General features: G+C 39.4%; 1 long non-coding RNA gene and 1 pseudogene across 1 annotated transcript; one reads left to right on the top strand and one right to left on the bottom strand.

The window, feature by feature from the left end:
• Positions 1 to 234: 234 nt before the first annotated feature.
• LOC110269977 (uncharacterized) lies at positions 235 to 1,538 on the bottom strand. The gene is made up of 2 exons (XR_002358855.2): positions 689 to 1,538; positions 235 to 616 (listed from the first exon to the last, which is right to left on the bottom strand). It is a non-coding gene; the product is annotated as an uncharacterized LOC110269977 (long non-coding RNA).
• Positions 1,539 to 6,326: 4,788 nt separating this feature from the next.
• Positions 6,327 to 7,009, top strand: LOC110269976 (putative inorganic phosphate transporter 1-7 pseudogene; annotated as a pseudogene).
• The last annotated feature ends 2,649 nt before the right edge of the window (positions 7,010 to 9,658 follow it).

Genomic DNA, 9,658 nt, shown 5'->3' with positions numbered 1-9,658 from the left:
TATCAATCGATAAAACTCATTTTTAAAGCTTTAGAAAAATGGTTCAGCAACAATTCATTTATCAAAACCAAATCAATTAAAACAAACCAGGCTAAATTTCAAAGAATATTCTATTTTTCACATTATCAAGAAAGTCAATTCAACTCAAATCAATTCCCAACGAGTTAGACTCAAATTTCAAATCTTTAAAGAACCAATTTCAAAAACAGTCCGTTTCACAAAGCCGCACAATAATTTAGCCAAACAAACATTTATAATCATTCGAGATAATCAAATAATACATAAGGCTGCTACAATCACCAAATTCACATTGTCTCAGATCATTATCCATATATAATAATTCTAATATATAAAATATAGCTTTCGGAAAGTGTCCCTACTTCGACAAATTGAAACTATAATCCAGACGCTTCTCAGAAATCCATAATCCATTCGTCTCGACTCAAAACCAACGCGGCAGCTTCAAAGCACAGCCCCACACATTTTCGCAGCAGCATAAACAGCTCGAAACTAAGAAAGAACGGCTGAACCGAAACAGTGGCGGTCTCCGAGCCGATTCAGCGGCAGCCCGGCAGCCACCTCAAGCGGCAGCGGTGACAAATTCCAATCTCGACAACTGAAACCAACACGCAGTGACTATAGTATTCTCGGAACTCAAAGGAACAGAAACCACAATTAAAACCCTTACCGCCAAACTTTTTCGGCGACGGCAGCAGCGTCTCAAGTGGCAGAAGCTCAGCCCGGAGCTCCGTCGGTGATCCCGGAAGTCACAGAACCTTCCTTGGCGGCCCAAATCACGGTGACTCAGCCTGCTCCTCTTCCTGTAGCGATTCCCGCAACATCACAAGCCCAAAGGGGCAGGGAGTGGCAGAGCTCAGCCACGGTGAAGCAGGGCGGTACAACGGCGGCCAAGCATAGCCCTCCAAACGGCAGTGACGCGGCCACAGCTCCTCTTCTCCGTGCTCGTCGGCGATCGTGAAGCACAAAGGCAGCATCTTCCCTTTCTCAGCGGACCAGAACAACGGAGACAGGAGGACTCATCTTGCTCCTCCAGCCCGCGTCTTCCTCTCTGTTGGCAAGGATAACGACTACCCAGCTCCGGCGACGGCGAGCTCGCAGTAGCAGCGGCGATATCCAGGTGCGACGGCGGCGCGCAAGACAGCGTCCCTCTCTCTTCACCGCGAGCTCCCTCTCATGCGCCGCCCTCCACTGTTAGCCTCTTCCTTTTCTTGTGCAAAGATGGCAACGGCGGCGCTGGCCTCGCGGCAAGGACGACGGCTCGGATGACGGGATCGACGGCAAGGCGCGGCTCTACGGAGCGGTGATGCATGCGAAAACGGCGGCGGTGAGGCAACAGACGCGACCGGCTGTGGCGGCAGTACCCTTCCTGGCCGGCGCGCTCTCCTCCTTCCTTCTTCCGCGACTCAGTCTCTCTTTCTCTTTTGCTTCTGTTTCGTTCTTTTCATGGAAAAGGAAAAAGGGAACCGTGTGTGCTGCTACTTGGGGGGAGCTGGGTGTGGGGAAAAAGGAACCGGGTCGGGTAACGGGTCGTTGGGTTAGGGTTTTATTATTTTGAAAAATTAGGGTTAGGGGTGATTTGGTAATATCACATAAAATTGAGAATGATACTATAATTGAAACCCAAATTAAATCTAACACTAATTGCATATAGAAAATATTATTTGCTCATCAATTTTATAAATTATTTTCAATAAAATGTCCAAATCAAATAATTAGAAATAATATAATTGAATCCTTTACTTTTCCAAAACAGTAGTATCAATATTTTAAGATATTAATTATTTAATTCAAATCATATAAAATTATTATTATTTCATAACTATCAACTTTATAATTTAAATATAGAAAATAATCCAATAATTGTAAAATTAGATAGTAATCATAACTATCTCAAATTCAATAAATCACAACTTGCCTTAATTATCTTTAATAAAATAATTTCTGAAATTAAGGTTATAAATAACTATATGATTTGAAACTTGATCACAAGAAGACTTTTCAAAGATTCTGGGTCTTACAATGATGACTAAGTAATTTTCAACTCAAATCACTTGATTCAATGCATTTATATAATTTGTCCTAGTAGTACAATCAAAACATGAGTATTCAAACCCACTAGATACTAGTAAATTAAGGCAAAGTTTGCATTGATGAAATTCAATCAACAAGCAACCCAATCAAACATCAAGCAACCACTTGCAATTTATTTAAGTAGCAACAAGTAAACCAAAACTAATATAACTACTAAAATAAAAATTAAATGCAATAAAGACTAAGTAAAACAAGAAGAAGAACATGGAAAAAGCAAGAAAAGAGAGGGGTGGAGGGGGCGAAAGTGTGTTAGGACTTTAGGAAAAATACAAACAGAATTTTGCCCAAAACAGCACTTGTGCGTACTAGGGGTGTCTGCGGATCGGATATGGCCGAAAATTCGATCCGATCCGGACAATTTCTATCGGATCAGATCGGATATGATATCCGCACTTTTTAGTGCCGGATCCGATCCGATCCGATCCGCACATTTGCGGATCGGATCGGATCGGATATCGGATATATCCGCATAATTAAACCTTATCTTTTTAATCATATTTCTATGTAAAAAAATTTCGATAAAAATATTTCTTTTATACTTTTAAACTTATTTATTCCTAAAATATTTTTAATCAAACTCTCTCTAAATAACAAAAATAAAATAATACAATATATGAATAATAATTACTAACTAAAACCTACAAACAAGTAAATATAATACCAAACATTTATATTTATTTATTTTTTAATTATTATAGTGCGGATCTGCGGATCGGATACGGATATTTACCGTGGATCTGTGAATACGATCCGATCCATGGACACCCCTAGTGCGTACGCACACAAGGTGAAAAGTGGAAGGTGTGCGCTCGCACAAAGTATGCGAGTGCTCCAAACAGAGAGGGAAACAAGACGTGTGCGTACGTAGGGGTGGCAAACGGGCCTAAACCCGCCGGGCCGGCTCGCGTAACCCGCCAAAAAAGGTGGGCCGGGCTGGAAAATTGGGACCGCCAAATAGCAAAAGCCCGCTTAACTCGCACCGCTTAAACCGCTGGTTTTGGCGGGGCGGGGCGGGCTTCCCCGCCGGGCTTAGTCTTTTTTTAGCAAGGGGTATTTTTATAATTTTTTTTACCAAAACCCAACTTCCCCAACCCAACTTACAAGAGAATGAAGATGAAAATTGGGTGTTTTAGATTATGTTTGTTTTGTTTTAGAGACAATATTGTTAATTATGTTTTGGATTATGTTTATTTTGCTTTGGAAACAATATTTATAATTACAAAGACTTTAATGTTTGTGAATACAAAAATTATAATTTGTTTATACTTTTAGAAATTATAATAGTTAAAAGTAAAAAACAAAAGAGATTTTTTTATATCTTTATATATATTATTTAATAGTTAAAAGTAAAAAAAAAAAAAAAAAAAAAAAAAAGAGGATATTTGGCGGGCTTAGCCCGCCGGCCCGCCAGCCCGCCGTTAGGCGGGGCGGGCTAGGATTCTGGGACCGCCTCACTAGGCGGGGCGGGGCGGGCCAGCCCGCCAAATGGCGGGCTTCTGGCGGGGCGGGGCGGGGCGGGGCGGGCTTCCCCGCTTGCCACCCCTATGCGTACGCACAAACAGGTGCGCACGCACAAACACTTTTTTTTTTAGACAAGGATCATGCGTGCGTGCGCACAATGATCCGTGCGCGCGCACGAATCCGTGTGCGCACAGAAGCGAAAAGGGGTAAGGGTTCACACGCATAGGGTGTGCAACCGCTTCCACCAAAGGGAGTGTAAGGACGTGTGCGTACTCACATGGTGGTGCGCACGCACAGAGCGCAAAACAGAGGGAGATGCGCGCACACATAGCGTGCGAGCGCTCCCAACAGGAGGCATGCAGGATAGTGTGCGTACACACATGCCCTGTTTTTTCCCAAAAAAAAATTTTCAAATTCTAAGGCACTTTACCTTAGCCCAATCAAAGTTCAACCCCACAACATTCAAAAACTCAAACATTCATTATCCATATACAAAATTAACCTATCTACTCAAATTAAACTAATTCTAAGCTAACTAAAACAAGCAAAGATGCAAGAAAATCAAACTATAAACAAGGAGAAATGGTAAGAAAGATGTTACCATGGCGGGGTGTCTCCCACCTAACACTTTGGTTTATAGTCCTAAGTTGGACTTTTTTGAGGAGACTCTTGCTAGGATGGCTTGTGTTTCCACTCCTCCTTGAACCTCCATCCAAGCTTGCACTTTAAAGCTCCTCTGGGATCCCATATCCGAGTTTTCCGTTCTCCTTTTTGCGGATTTTTATGCTCCAAGACGGACGGACAAGCTCCTAATTGACCCTTGAAGTACCCCAACACTCTCCGTAAATCACTGAATCGTGCTTCACACCATGCTTGAATCCCAAAGCTTGAATTGGCTTTCTTAATGAGCCTTGGACTCCTTCGGCAACCCACACTTCTTTTTTCACCATGTAATAATCCAAGAAGGACCTTGAGTTGGTAATCCGTCTCCAAGATAGCATATTGATGGAGGCCAATGAAACTCAATGGTGAAATTGCCACCCACTCGATATGTTCTTGGAACGGAGTTGCTTCCTCACCAACTTTCTCTTCCCCATCACTCAAGTCATAACAAGGATGTTGTGAGAAGTCTACCTCCATGTGTCCCTCAAACTCAATGGAAAGAGGCTCATTAGGCTCATTGAGGGGATTGACCAAGGAGGACAAAAAATCATCTATGATGGAATCCTCATCTTGATCAGTCTCTCCCAATTCTCCCTTTCTCTCCTCCGGTTCACATACTTCACTTTCTTCCTTTTGTTGCACTTCAAGCTCTAACCCTTCTTCTTTCTCTTGTGACTCCATGCTCTATTCTTCACTACATTCATTGGTTGATCCCTCATATTCCTCAAGAGGAATGCCTTGATCGGATGAGCGTAGGAGGATTAAGCGGTTTACCGCTTCGCCTATGGTAGCCATGAAGTGCCCTTGTGTCCTTCGGAATCCTTCTTGCTCTTGGAGAAAGGCTTGAAAGTCTTGTGGTTCTTGGGCCAAGGGTTGAAAAACTTCACAATTAGGTAAGAGGCAAGGTTCATTAGTTGGGAAGAAGGTTGGATATGTGGGAGGTAGTGCATGTTGATGAGTATCTTGAGGTGATATGTAAGAAGGTGTATGGTGGTGGTGGTGTGGTGTTTGAAAACATGGTGATTGAGGGTTATATTGGGGTATGGATCATAGGTATATGGTGGCGGAGGTGTATAATCAAGATGAAATCCACCATATCCTTGGTTTGGGTATGCATATTGGGAAGGGTTTTGTTCACTATAGTATAGAGGAGGTTGCTCCTTCCAAAATAGATGCTCCAATCCCATTATGCAATCCAAAATTGAGGTTATAAAGCCCTACAAAGTGATCACAACCAAATTCCAAACCAAGAGGGTGATAACTCATAGAGAAAATTGAAAATAAAAACTAAAGACATCAATTAACAAAAGAAACAAAATCCTAATTAATAGCAAAAACAAATAAACCAAAAAGTATCTATTCACACTATTCACATATACACAACAACCAAAATATAGCACTCATGACGCTAGCTCCCCAGCAACGGCGCCAAAATTTTGATAGAGAGAATTATGCCAATTCGAAAAACTAGATAAAGTAATTCCGTTGTGAGTATAGTCCAAACCGGCAATGGATCCTCTCAATCAAAATTCAATTCAAGATATTGTCACAATTCAATACAAAATTAACCAAGAGTATTTAGACTCCCGTGTCGTTCTCCCTAGAAATTAATGACAACAAGTGCGTACAATTTTGGTTGTGAGAAAGCAAAGGGGGTTTTAATGATTGAAAGCAAACAAAATAAAAGAATAAAAGAACAAGACAAAATTACAATTGATAAACTAATAAAAGAGTAAAAGAACTATGTTTGTAATATGGATAAGTAATACTATAAAGTAATGGAAATGTGGTTCAAAACATAAAAGAAACCTTGACTTGGAATGAGTTAAGAAATCCCTTACTTACCATAACCACAACTATGATAATTATGATGGATTAATCTCACTAATTGCGTCAAACAACACAACTATACCTCATTTCCAAGCTCATCTTCTTGCTCATGCTCACCTGATATCTCTTCCAAAGATCTTTGGCCATGTATATGTAATTGGGGGAGTCTTCTGTTTAATTTGGAGAACCAAAGATCAAACTTCAAGTACTAAATGCACTTGATGCAGCCAAGACACAATTCTATCACTTTACAACAATTATCGTGACAGGAATGGATTTCTTCACGGATGCCTATGACCTGTTCTGTATCTCCCTCGTAACAAAGCTACTTGGCCACATATACTACCTGGTGGACGGTGCACCAAAGCCGGAAACATTGCCCCCCAATGTCTCTGCCGCAGTTAATGGTGTAGCCTTCATCGGAACACACACCGCCCAGCTCTTCTTGGGATGGCTAGGTGACAAGCTCGAGAAAAAGAAAGTCTACGGTATGGCTCTGCTGCTTATGGCGATTTGCTCTGTCGCTTCCGGCCTCTCGTTTGGTCGGGAACCAAAGTCAGTTATGACACGCTATGCTTTTTCCGGTGGGTTTGGAATCTTGGCCGGAGGCATATTTGCAACCGTTGTCTCATCGATATTCAAGGCAAAATTCGATGCTCCGCCGTATGAGGTTGATCTTGTAGGCTCAACTGTTCCAGAAGCAGATTTTGGGTAGAGAGTAATTCTTATGGTTGGGGCTCTTCCCGCTGCACTGACTTACTGTACTGCAGAGAGCTATAAGTGTTTGAGCTCTCGCGATCTTGAAAACTTCTTCCAAAGCGTTCATGGTTTTTGCAAAAGGAATCCAACCGATTGCCCTGAAGATATCTTTCTGGAAGAGATTCTGACTGTAAAATGCAACATCAAGCAAGAACCATGTACTCGCTGTTCCAAGAAAATGTAAACCATGGCGCAACACGAATTGCTTAGAGAACAAACCAAAATCCTTAGTTTGATCTTCTTTCTTAGATTCCTCTGTTTGGAGATCCACTTGCATAGCTCTAGACATATCTTTTGCAGCCTGCTCCATGTTCTTTGCAACCAACGCCTTGTAATGCGGGATTTCCGGCATCTTCGTCCTCCAATAGTATGTCAGTGCAGCGGGAAGAGCCCCAACCATAAGAATTACTCACCACGCAAAATATGCTCTTGGAACAATTGAGCCTACCGGATGATCAACCTCATCTGGTGGAGCATCGAATTTCGCCTTGAATATCGATGAGATAACGATTGCAAATATTCCTCCGGCCAAGATTGCGCCGCGAGTTTTCTTGTTTGCCTCCCATACCGAATCCGAGCCAAAACCGGAAAAAGCAGAGCGTCATCATAACCGACATTGGTTCTCGGCGGAAGGAGAGGCCGAAGGCGACAGAGCAAATCACCATAAGCAGCAGAGTCATGCCATAGACTTTCTTTCTGCCGAGCTTGTCACCTAGTCAGTCAAAGAAGAGCTGGCCGAAAAGTGTTTCGATGATGAAGGCTACGCCATTAACTGTGGCGGAGACCTTGGGGGAACTTTCTCGGCTATGGTGCACCATCCACATGGTGGTATATGCGTCCAAGTAGCTTTATTATGAGGGAGATACAACACAGGTCATAGGCATGTGAAGAATCTCATTCCTGTCAGGATGATTGCGGTGAAGTGATAGAATGTGTCTTTGCTGCATAAGTGCTAAAATGTACTTAAAGTTTATCTTTGGGCATGTATATGTATAGCTTTATGTAATCCCAAATAAACTACACAAAACAGTTATTCTTCAAAACAAAAGGACAAGTAATGACCTAAGTTTATTTGGCTAATGTAATATACTACCACAATTTTCTTTCTCTAACGATGATTACTGAACATGTAGTCACATAATGTATGCATACATAGTAAAGTTAAATAAGAAGAGTAAAAGAGTGAGAAAAAGAATAAGATTAGAAATTAAGATGAAAGCAACTTACCAGCAAGAATGTGAGAAACTTTAATGAGTTTTGAGAGAGAGGAGCAGAAAGAAAAGAGAGTATAGGGAAAAAGAATTGGCTTAGCACAAATGAAATGAAGAGAGTGGACACTTATTTATAGGCAAGGTTATAAAAATTGGACTAATCATAAAATCATTCTAGTGACTGATTTATTAGTCTAATTGGTTTAATTGTGATTTAATTAAAAAAATTATTTTATAATAAAATAATAAATAAATTATAAATAAATATTTTAAAATATAATTATATTTTAATATAAATTTTAAACTGTTATCTAAATTTAAAGCAGTATATAAAATGTCTTCAACCAAAGTGTTAAAAAAGATAATATTATAGGTAAAATCAAGAGCTAACAAAAGAACCAAATTTTATTAAAGTCGTAATAGATCTACATACGATAAGGAAAACAATTTCTTATAGTTAAGTTGGCAATAATTTCATGTCCTATATCATAATTAGAAGGAAATAGTTAGCAAACAAGTTAAACAACCAAGAAAAATTAGGAATAAATGAAGCAAGATGAGATCCATATATAATACAGCAATATATTGTGTTCCTGAAAAAAAAAGGATTATAGTGACAAGAAGGACCTATAACAATTCAGACCCCAACTGCTAATTAACTGGAGCAATTAACAGCAATTACATGTGATTCATATCCCAGCTGATTTCTAAATTGCTGATGTGCTCACTAAACTACTATCCATTATCACTTTTAAAAAAATTCAAGAACAAACTCAGAGTAGTTTTTCAATTCACTATGAGTTTGAGGAGAGCTGTAGATAATTATCATGCATCAATAACTGAAATAATTAATTTTTAATTCTTCTAACAATTTTTGATGTATTATTAGTTGAGGTGTGAGTTGACTATTTTCACTTTTTGGTTCTCTGTTATAGTTAGTATATATATATAGAGAGAGAGAAAGAGTACACTTCTAGTTAAATAACTAAGAAATCTTTGTTCTCTGCTTCCGCTGCATATATAATTCATTGCAGAATCAACTTTCCACAGTTGTGAAACTCTTTCTCCCGTTTTGAGCAACTGCACGACCCACGAGGCCACGACATTGTTTGGTATGTTTTGGTGAGGACCTATTTCTCTATACACACAGTATTATTATGGTCACATTTCTCACTTAATGGCCACATGGGATTTCTCTGATATGCTCAACTGTTCTCACAAATAAAAGAACTTATTTATCTTACAAAAATAAACTTAAGAACCTCGAATATAATAAAATTTAGTTAATAACAAAAGTTTTCAATTTAAAAATTTTTTGAAGACCAAGTATATACTCCTTGAAATTCGTCGAGGACGAAAGTTTCACTGGCTATGCTATCTTTTAATGGCATGGGCTCCTCTTTTTATTACAGCTTTACAATTTATGGGATGTAATGCACTGTTATAAAAAAAAATACCAAGAGAATAAGAAAAAAAATGTAATGTAAAGAGTCTAAAGACATGAATAAGAAATTTTACCAAAAATGAAAAAGACATGAATAAGAAGAAAAGAAAAGAATGACCAAAAAAAAAAGAAGAAAAGAAAAGAAAATCGTTATGATAATATAAAAATTAAAAATTTT

The sequence above is a fragment of the Arachis ipaensis genome, chromosome B3, assembly GCF_059453495.1.
Source record: "Arachis ipaensis isolate K30076 ecotype BB chromosome B3, ASM5945349v1, whole genome shotgun sequence".
Taxonomy (NCBI): Eukaryota; Viridiplantae; Streptophyta; class Magnoliopsida; order Fabales; family Fabaceae; genus Arachis; species Arachis ipaensis.
The sequence above is the reverse complement of the archived record's forward strand: the minus strand, read 5'-3'. Positions and strand labels throughout refer to the sequence as shown.